The 11,425-nt window shown below is 41.9% G+C and overlaps 1 long non-coding RNA gene across 1 annotated transcript; it reads left to right on the top strand.

Annotated features, from left to right (window-relative positions):
- Window positions 1–1,976: 1,976 nt before the first annotated feature.
- Window positions 1,977–4,402, top strand: LOC121973326. The gene is made up of 3 exons (XR_006109511.1): window positions 1,977–2,541; window positions 2,640–2,857; window positions 4,183–4,402. It is a non-coding gene; the product is annotated as an uncharacterized LOC121973326 (long non-coding RNA).
- The last annotated feature ends 7,023 nt before the right edge of the window (window positions 4,403–11,425 follow it).

Below are 11,425 nucleotides of genomic sequence, written 5' to 3'. Positions count from 1 at the left end.
GAGATGGATGGAGTTCCTGAATGATTATGATTGTACCATTAGCTATCACCTGGGGAAAGCTAATGTGGTTGCTGATGCACTTAGAAGGAAGTCCAGAGGGACTTTGGCTTGGCACCGAGCTTCAGTCACAGACTTGATTCAGGGTTTCTCGGAGTTGGGCCTTGAGGAGCAGGGACAGATTGAGCGAGGTGTTTTGGTTACTATGGTTGCTCAGTCGTCAATCAGGACGAGGATCCGAGAGGCCCAGGCCGGTGATCAACATTTTCAGTTCATTGGCAGCCAGATAGCTTCCGACCAGCAGACAGGGTTCACTCGAGATGATACGGGTATTATATATTTCTGAGGTCGATTATGCGTACCTCCATCTCACCCGGTCAGGGAGGAGTTACTTCGGGAGGCTCATCGCTCACGATTTGCTATCCACCCAGGCAGGACCCGCATGTATTGAGATTTGAGACGTTCCTACTGGTGGAACGACATGAAGAAAGATATCATGAAATTCGTAGCTAGATGTCTTATCTGTCAGCAGGTGAAGGCTGAACACCAGAGACCTGCCGGATTACTTCAGTGGATTCCTATTCCTGAGTGGAAATGGGAACACATTACCATGGATTTTGTGGTTGGTTTGCCTAGGACACAACGAGGCCATGACGTAATTTGGGTAATCGTTGATCGATTAACCAAATCTGCGCACTTCTTAGTGATCCAAAAGACTGATTCCCTGGATCGATTGGCAGATCTATATTGCCGGGAGATCATCAGATTACATGGTATATTTCAGATAGAGACCCTCGGTTCACATCCAGATTCTGGCAGAGTTTGCAGCAGGCCTTGGCCACTCAGCTCCATTTCATTATAGCTTTCCATCCATAGACAGATGGACAGTCAGAGCGGACCATTCAGACTTTAGAGGACTTGTTGAGGTCTTGTGTATTGGATTTCGGAGGCAGTTGGGAGGACCATTTACCATTGGTAGAGTTCGCCTACAACAACAGCTTTCATTCGACTATCCAAATGACACCGTTTGAAGTGTTATATGGTAGGCCTTGTCGGACACCCATCCTTTGGGATGAGGTTGGTGAGGCCCAGTTGCTAGGGCTTCATAGAGCTCAGCAAGAGGCAGAGTTGATCCATACTATCAGACGGAGGATGTCAAAGGCGCAGGACCGCCAGAAGTGTTATGATGATTGGATACGGAGACTCCTGGAGTTCTCTACAAGTGACCATGTATTTCTGCGAGTCTCACCCACGAAAGGGGGTGAAGAGATTTGGCCTCAGAGGTAAGCTAACTCCGCGCTACATTGGACCTTTCCAGATCTTGGAGAGGATTGGAGCGGTAGCATATCATCTGGCACTACCACCGTCCCTGGCAGGCGTTCACGACGTATTCCACGTGTTTATGTTGAGGAGATATATCCGACTCAACACATGTGCTGACAGATATCCCAGTTCCTATTCAGCCTGGCATTACCTACGAGGAGGTTCTGGTACAGATTCTGGACCAGAAAAAGCGTCGGCTGTGGAACAAGACTATCTGACTGGTTAAAGTCAGATAGCAGCATCATTCCGACGAGGAGGCTACCTGGGAGCTCGAGGATACGATTCGAGCTCGATCCCCCACCTTTTTACTTGAGGTATGTTAGCTAATTTACCGTTCAGCATTTGCATTCTTTATCTGTTGTTAGTACTTGCTGATGGTAGATAACTAAAATTTGGAGACCAAATTTTTATTAATGGGGGAAAATGTAAAATATCGAAAATGGGTGAATCACCATAAGGGAATTTTTGGAAATTTTTTAGGAATTTTTCGGAGTTTGTATGACGAGTTCAAGGGGATCAAAAATTGGGCCCGGGAAAGCCTATTTAGGCTACCCCATTTTTAACAAGGAAAAGTTGGATTTTTCCTTTTTCCTTTCCTTTTTCCTTTCCAATTTCTTTTCTTTTTCTTTTATTCCTTTTTTTCCGTTTCCTTCTCCCCTTTCCCCCACGTGACCGAGCCGTCCCCGATGCCTCCTCACGCCGAACTCGCGTCGATCCTTGCCCTAACCGCACGCGACGGTTGCTCGCCTCCCCCACGTTCATAACCCCCGGCTAAAGGAAAGCCGAAGCCCCAGCGTCACATTCCCATTCCTCTTCATCTTCCTCGACTCCAATCGGCGCTGACTCCTGCTGCCCTCCCGATCTCTTCCTCTTTTCCCAACCCGACGCACGCAGACGCCTCGCGCCACCCTTGCTCCGCCACTTCACCGAGCGACGGCGCCGATCGCCACCACAACCGACGTCGACCCCCGATCCGCTCGTTTCCCCTCGCTTCCTCGGCCACCTTCGCACGGACGCACCCTAGCAGAGCACCCCCTCACTGATCTCTCCATCATCTTGATCGCCGGCACCGCGTGTCCATCGCGTTGTGCCCTAGTTCCTGATTCATGGTCGGCGTCGCATGGAGTAGCGCATACCATTGCTGGAGATTTACTGTTCCCGTGCCCTAGATTTCCTCTTGGTGCTGGATCTAAACAAAACAGCAGTGATTTTATCAGGAAGGTTCGTTGTTCTACCGATACACCAGATTTCGTTCCTTGTTCCTGTTAGCGTAGATTCACTACCAATCTCTTGCGGTCTCACAGTGTCGTTGATCGCAGGTGCCACGGACCTGATAGTCTGGTGCCACTGTCATTTTCATGAGGCCAGATTGGCACACCTATATTGGTTAGGTTTCAGATGGTTTGAACATGGAGAAGGTGTCAAGTGTTGTGCGTTGTGGGGAAGATTTCAACAAGGAGGTCTTGTTGTGGTATACATTGTTTTCCAGTAGCAATCAGCTCACCTTGTTCTTTGTTCAACGACGACTGAGCTTGAGGTATATAATGGATCATATGTGGATGAATTAGGTTCATGTGTAGGTTTTAATGTAATCGAACAGTGGAATGGAACCCTAAGTTTTGGATTAGGGATAGTTAACTAGGATTAACTATTTAATTAGGGTTCCTGGAGAAAATAATTTGGTTTAGCTATTTTTCTTATAATTAAACTTAGCTACACTGTACGATTTATTACAGGACTTTGATTCGAGACGGTGTCTCGACGAGAGATCTATTTCGGATTGGACCTTTCTATTAGAGATGGATACTTTGACTTATCTTTTTAGATATGTCATTTGATATGCATAGTAGTTTTTAACAAGTAGTAATAATTATGTTTTTTATCTGCATCGGTTAGTCACTATCGGATACCTGTTACATGCTTATTTTTGCTTACTTGTTATGCATTCCATGTTAGTACCCATATGATTTTATATGCTTATAGAGGTAGTGACATAACCATGCCTTATTATGTTTAAGACCTAGGTTTTTATACCTTATCCGACCTGTGTACATAGACCATTGATTTGGTCCATTTGTCCTATGGTACACATTTTGTAGAGATGGATAGGATCAGGATATTTCTATACTTAGTGTCATGCATCATCTCGCATGATTGCATGCTGTGCGATTATTAGCTCCATTATTGTTGAGCACATCGCCAATTACATGGATCTGCACATACAACCACTCATAGATTAGTGGTTCTTATCAGGCAGGGTGTGTTGCACCAGGTTGCTCTATCAAGGGCTCCGTTGGTCCACTCATGGGTAGTGTGACGCAACGTTGTAGCAGGACAGGGATCCCTCCTCTGGACTGGCTCAGGGAGATGAGAGTATTGAGCTCCCCCACTTATGATTTGGGGTAGGATGATTGGCGTACTCCGACAGCATCCCGTCCACTCGGTCACTCATTAGGAGCAGTGATGACAGAGTGCACGGTTGTCACAGCCCTACCCACTCGGTCTCACCATCGTGTGTGAGACGGCTGACTGGCTGTAGGGGTGACCAGGACATGTCATTGGCATCATACGCATTGATGCATTTATTGTTTGTGTTTGTTGCACTTATATGTTGCATATTTGGTGGATGCATATGTTTGACATGCATACAGGATTTATGATACTTTCGGTCTGATGACCTTGTTATCTCTATACAAGGTCCTGGTTAGTATAATTTTTCTCCTATATATTTCAGTTTGCATTTATCATTCTTACATTAGGAGACTGTACGCATAATTATTGCTATTGGTTATTTTCCTACTATGCATGTTAGTAGTTATCCGCTGAGGAGTTGACTCACCCTGTTGTTATTACTATTTTCAGGTTGAGGCTGTCCGGAGAGTTCCAATCGCTAGTCCCCCTACAGATCGCGAGGATATTTATTTGGTCATTTGGTTTTTCTTATGATGCTATATAGACTATGTTTTACACTTGTATTAGTTTTGTTCTATGGATTACTATATGGTCTTTTATTTGTCGATGGGTTTTCTTTTATATTAATTTGGATATGTTCTAATACATGGCTGCCTGGACGGCAGAAGAGGTGAGTTGATTTTTATTTGCCTTGTTGTGATTTGTGTTTTATGGGTGTAGTTGAGTAGGATATAAGTTTTGAGCTTTATGGGTGTAGTTGAGTAGGATATAAGTTTTGAGCTTTATGGGTGTAGTTGAGTAGGATTTTTGAGATGGTTTTCCTTATCGTTGCATTAGTTTAGTTTTACTATTAAACTGCGTGGGTGTTTGCTTATTTTTATTGTTATTGTTCTGGCCGTATTGGCCGAGGGATATGTGGCCCTGTGGGCATTGTAGGAAGTTTCAGATTGTCACCCGTATAGGGGAGATGCTGCCGAAATATCTTCTGCAGGGACTCCCCCGGGGCGTGACATTCCTAACCTAGAACTGAGATGTCCACTTTGGACATTCCTAAAGCTATCCATTTTTTTAGGCATATGACTCCTCTTCTTGGGATTTTTGCCTTGGTTCTCCATTACCTTATTCTCCGTAGGTAATGAGAATCTAACATGTCTATCATGCATAGGTACCTTAGGATTATTTCTAACATTTACCCTACTCCTATCTGGATATCTATGTTAGTTAGAGCCCTAGAGCCAATCATTTGATGATTGTATTATGCACTTGTTGTAGCATATTCTTATATAAATAATGGCATTTGTTTTGGTTATTATACTTACTTGTATTGGTGCCAAATAAACTAAGTATAATAGCATCCTTGAGTAGAAGGTTCTCACCTATATCAATCAGTTAGTTGAACCGATAATGAGATGATATAGGGAATACTACTCTTAATCATTCCTAGTCGAGTATTAACAGTCAGGGACAATGTTAATGCCATAAGACTAGCATGTAGGTCAACTCGATGACTTGATCTCACAAGTCATGGATATAGAGATATCAAGTTGACACATGGATATGCATTGGAGAATGTATACTGACTGACCCGCCATGAGAAAGTATCATGGATCGTTATATGAGTGGCATATACTTTCTCATGTGGCTATTAGTATGACTACTAGTCCTTGGACCTGAAGTCATCATGGATTCCTACATAAGGAGTTATGTACTTTGGTTTCGTCAAACGTCACCCGTAACTGGGTGGACTATAAAGGCGATTACTGGGTACGTAACGAATTATGCAGAGGGATGCGAGTGATGTAGATGGGATCTATCCCTCCTATATGACGGGAGCGACATCGATATTCTTGATAGAGTGAGACCATGAAGGGCATAGCCATGCCCAAATGAGTCAATATGAGATATTGAACTCATTTGATTTAGTGAGTCTACTTGGAGTTCAAGATTTAGATTGGTCAGAGGATGACACGGTCTATGCCTCACATTGATCAATCTAGATGTCTAGGATAGAAGGACACTTGTCATATATTGTGAGGAGTCACAATTAGTAGTCACAAGGTGATGTTGGATCTCAACATTCTTGTAACTTGGGTAGTAATGATGTGTTGCTAGATACTGCTCATTACTTATGCTCCTAAATGGGTTTAGGGGCATTGCCAACGTTACACGAAGGGTCACACACTAAGGACAATTAGATGGAGATTAGGTTCATATGATGAACCAAGAGGATTAGATTCATTTGATGAATCAAATTGGATTAAAGTAATCCTAATTGGGCTAATTGAGTTGGACTCAAGTTGATTCATGTGTTCAATGAGTCTAATTTAGATTATGACTCATTGAATCAATTTAATTAAATGAATTAGATTCATTATATTAAATTAGTTTGAATCAAATGGATAGATTAGATCAACCATGAGAGAGATATGATCAAGTTTGACTTGATTTGAGAGGAAGAGGAAGAGTCAAGTTTGACTTGACTATATGCCACATCATTAGTGAGTTGGCAAGATGTGGACCAATGATGATGCTCCACATCATCATGGTTACTTAAGTGTGTGCCACATCATGGAGGTTACAAACCTCCATTCTATTTAATGTGGCCGGCCACATTAATTGTAATGTAGTTACAATTGTGGCCGGCCACACACAAAAAAATGAATGGAATTCATTTTTCTCATTCAAGGGGCATTCACATCTTCTTCTTCCTCAAGCTCTCTCCTCAAGCTCTCCCTCTCCTCTTCTCTTGGCTGAGCAACCTAGGTGCTAGCACACCTTTGTTTGGTCTTCTCCACCTAGTGTGTTCGTGTGGATACGTATAGAGGAGTATCTATTTTGATACTCTCGAGATCCGGCGAATTTTGGACGAGCGGGATACGAAAAAGGGCACGCATCGAAGGTATAAAAGGTTTCCTCTTTGTAAATCTAGTGTAGATCTAGATTAGAAACTCGTACTCATATTTTTCGAAAGTTTTATTCTTCGCACGGATCCGTGGCTTGGGGTTTCGGGGTTTCTGCGACGCGAAAAAGTGATTTTCGCGGCCCGAAAAACCCAACAATGGTATCAGAGCCACATGCGAAGACTTGTACGAGTTTAATTTGATTTTTTATGAAAAATATAGGTTCTGTGATATTCTGTAATTTTATGATTTTTAGAGTTTTTATGGGTATTTTTCTCGTAGAAGCGAAGCACAAGTGTCTCAACACTTGTAAGCTTCGACTACCGAGAAGTTTTTTCCAAAACGGCAAGGTTTCTCCCCAAATCTTTTTGGGACAGCGGGCTAAGGCGCTATTGGATCGCTAAGGGACACTCGCGATGGTTGGATCACGGGTAGGGGCGCTGCCTCTGACCCCGCAAGGGGATTCGTTCCGTAATTACGCCCGAAAATCGCTAAACGGGGCCGCCGAGAATTTTTACTCGTAAAATTTGTAAAAATTGGTATTAAAATTACAGAAAATTATAGAAAATACATAATTTAGAATTATGTATAATTTTTGATAGTCATGACCTAAAAATACCCAATTGGATTGGTATATTTTGTGTTGTAATCCATAATACGGCCTGCGTGCCGTCATGTGATTGTGTGTGCTATATTTTTGATACACGACCTGCGCGTCGTGCCTTTCTCTATTTATTCTTGTTGTAAATTAGTTTGGACTCGAATGTAACTCGAGTTTCAAAATTATAATGTACAAAATTGGAGCCGTGGAAGGTCCACTCGAGACGAGAAGGGCGCGAGCAACACAAGGTGGTCAAAGGGAGGAGCTTGAGAAGCTGTTGACCCTAGGTTGACCATCCGATCTTCTCATTGGCTTGAGAAGATCGTAGTAGGGCCATGACTAATCACAAATTAATTTAATTAATTGCTTATGTATACGTGATGCATGATTAATTAATTAATTAGTGTCTAACGATTAGATTAGATCTAAGTCATGCACATGATGCACCCTTTCGATTAGATTAGATCTATCGAGTATATGATACGCATCATCGTTTAGATTAGATCTAAATCATGTCAACTCTAATGCCTACCGTGCCGTGATACCTATCACTACTTCGATCACATGTGTTGTTGAATCTGCCAAAGCAGAGCAACACATTATCTTGGTAGGGTACGGAGGGGCAATCTTGGTCCCGCTTATCAACGCATGGGTGAGTACAAACTCAATTAGATTGAATATTCCTAGTTAACTCGGTTGGATCGAGTATAACTATAGGCATTCTTCCAATGGTTGGAAAGATAGGACATAAATCACATTTATATTAATTCTTGGGCGTATTAGCCAAAGCTAACTCAAGTTTTAATATAAATGTGGATAATGATCCTATAAATAAGAGTTGCATAGAGATGTAATTGGTAAATTGTTACCTCCTGATCATACTAAGTCTTGGGCGTATTAGCCAAGGCTAACTCAAGGCGTAGTATGATGTGGATCTTGTCCCACATGAATTATAGAATTCAGTGGGAGCATCATTTAGTTAAAGGCCTAATTAAATGATTTAAAAGAATATGATATTTATTTTCTGCATTTTTTTGTTGTAGATAACCATGACGTCGAATACGAACACCTTCTCCCTACGTTCAGTCCTTGAGAAGGACAAGCTCAACGGAGCAAATTTCATGGACTGGTACAGGAACTTGAGAATAGTTATCACTCAGGAACGTAAATTGTACGTTCTGGAACAGCCCATTCCGGAGGCTCCTCCTGCCAATGCCACGCGAGCTGACAAAGATGCTTACAAGAAGCATCAAGATGACGCATTAGATGTGTCCTGTCTAATGCTCGCGACCATGAACTCTGAGCTTCAGAAGCAACACAAGTTGATGGACGCTTACGATATGGTTGAACATCTTCGTCAACTGTATCAAGGACAAGTGCGGCATGAGAGATTTGAGATCTCAAGGGCACTGTTTCAGTGCAAGATGTCAGATGGGGCTCCCGTAGGCCCATATGTACTCAAAATGATTGGGTACATAGAAAACCTACAGAGGTTGAGATTCCCGCTTGGCCAAGAGCTGGCCACTGACCTGATCTTGCAATCCTTCTAAACTACAATATGAACGAAATTGACAAGCCACTGCCCGAGCTGCTTAGCATGTTAAGAACTGCTGAGCTGAACCTTAAGAAGGCAAAGCCTCACTCTGTTCTGATGGTTCAGAAACACAAGGGCAAGGGCGAGCCCAAAGGCAAGGGAAAGTCCCAAGCCAAGGGCAAAGGCAAGGCACTGAAACCTAAAGGAGGAGTCGCCAAGGATGCTACCTGCTTCCACTGCGGTCAGACCGGGCACTGGAAGAGGAACTGCAAGGTTTACCTGGAAGATCTTACACTACAAGAAAAATCCTCATAGACATCGGTGGAACAACAACAGTTTTAAGCAAAAACCGATGTCTTTGAGTATTTACACCGATTTTTCCAAAAATCGGTGTCTATGAGCGCAGATTTTCGCTCATAGACATCGGTTTTTTAGCCGATGTCTATGAGCGCCTTTTTTTTTTTGTTAATAGACACCGGTTTTAACAGCGGTTTTTAAAACCCGGTGTTAATGAACCAAAAAAAATAATTTAATTTTTCCAGCCAAAATTTACAACACTTTGTTCCCTCAAAATCTAAACTAATATCGCGCCGCTTCTCTCAGCCTAAACCTAAACCTCCCGACCATCTCTCTTAGCCTCATCTCCCTCTTCCCCTTCCTGGATCTCTTCCCCTTCTTGGATCGATGCCCCCCTCAATCGGATCAAAACCACCTGCTTCTTCTCCACGCTCGCTGGCACGATCTGGCCGGGCCAGTCCGGCGGCTCCGGCCTCACCGGCACCCACGGGGGCTCCGTTGAAGGCTCTTGCTTGCTCAACGATGGCGGCGAGCTCGTTTTGAGGCCAAAGGAAGCAGAGAACAGAGATGCGTCTCCTCCATTTCCCCGTTGCGGTTTGAGTTCTTCCCTCTTCGTGCCAGGACCGCGATTTCGTTGCTCTTCAGGTAGACTCGCTTCTTCGCTTTCTCTTTTCGTGTAGGTATCAGATTAATCTTCCCCATTCGGATTTTGTCTTGTCAAAATCGTTCCTGCAAGTCAAGATCTGTTGATCTGCGGAGCCAGAGTTGAATCCAGTTGAATCCCGCACTCATTCTAATCCCTCATCTTTCATGTTGAGGAGTTGTCATTCTAATCGCTCATTTTTGAAGTATTATTTTCTCATTTGGTCGATTCAAGTGGGGGTTGTCAATCCTCAATACCGGGGTTTCTCGCGTTTCCTGGATCTCTATGTGTTTCGATATTGGATCTTCATCTGTAATACTCGCATGAGATCTAGGGAGTTTTGCTGTAGAAATATCACCGAGTTGGATTTTGATGTGAAGCCTTTTATGTATTGGCCAATGTTTTCAAAGTGCGTACATTTTTGGAACTCTTGATTCTAGGGCGTGCTTGATTAGAATCTTCAGAATTTGGAGTTTTTGACTAGAGAATGAAATTCTGAACTTGTAACTCAATCCGTGTGACTAGTTTAGTATCTTTGAAGATCGAAGTTGATGAATGCAAAAATAATGATAAAAATTTCTATAGAGGATGTTTTTTGAATCATAAATTAAGATACTGTAATCAGTCTTTATGACTTGTTTATGTGGGTTGGTAGAGTAGGAGAGAGTAAAATGGATTCATACCTCAATCTCAGCTTCATGCTGAATCAAAAGGAAAATTGATAAACCGACTGATCAAATGAATTCGGCGTCCTTTTCCCCAATAAAAATACAATACATTTCTATATCAAATACTCACCATAATCATTCGAAGCAATAGTGAGTGAGATCATTTTAGTACTGGCTCTTAGACAATTGTCATGCAAAGTATCATTTGTAGGGAAATAGCATGTAGCTAAAAACTAGCACTTTAATCCAAATATCATCAACAACGTTGCAGTCTTGCAATAGGTTCAACAAACTCTTTTGCAACAGGCAGTTCAGGTGCAGAGTGTTTTCCCTTGCAAAGGAAGGATTTAGTAGGCATCCTATCTTCCTAGGAAGAGCTAAAGTGGGATGTTTAACTTCTGAGTTATTAGGGAGGATGACTAATCTTCCAAAGATTTCTTCCAATCATAGCTATGAATCCTGCTCACAACTATGTTGTCTTGGATAATTGATGCTTGGTTTGACTATTCTATTCTAACATTATCTAACTGTTTATTTTTCTCTTTTGAATGGTATGATTTTTCTGTGGGTCAAATATATTTTTTATAACTAGTTGAAATGCTAGTATTTCTTATTTTTCTTCTGGACATTGTCATTTACGTGAATTTGCAAAATGGAAGGAATCTCTCTAAAAAAAATATATTGGTCAAATGACCAGTGTTGGAACGTAATAACTAATTCACGAAGGTATTTATTCCATACCTTTTGTTTTTAGGTTTCTATTCCTCATATGCTAGTCTTCCTAATCATTTGTGTTTTGGTGAACTTCTTGATGCTAATTATGAAGCCATTTCTGTTGGACTAACTACAATTTAACAACTTTCATTATGCACTTAGTATGTGTATGATATGAGTTACTTATGAAGTATACAATAGTCTTTTGTAGAGTATTTTGTTCTTCTTGAAAAACTTTAAGATACTGTAAAGTGCAATTGAATCTCTTTTCTGCATAATGCAGCAAGTTTTCTATAGTAAATCCAACATATATGAAAAGCTGATTAACTTATTTTA

This window comes from Zingiber officinale, chromosome 4A (genome assembly GCF_018446385.1).
Source record: "Zingiber officinale cultivar Zhangliang chromosome 4A, Zo_v1.1, whole genome shotgun sequence".
Classification (NCBI taxonomy): Eukaryota; Viridiplantae; Streptophyta; class Magnoliopsida; order Zingiberales; family Zingiberaceae; genus Zingiber; species Zingiber officinale.
The sequence above is the reverse complement of the archived record's forward strand: the minus strand, read 5'-3'. Positions and strand labels throughout refer to the sequence as shown.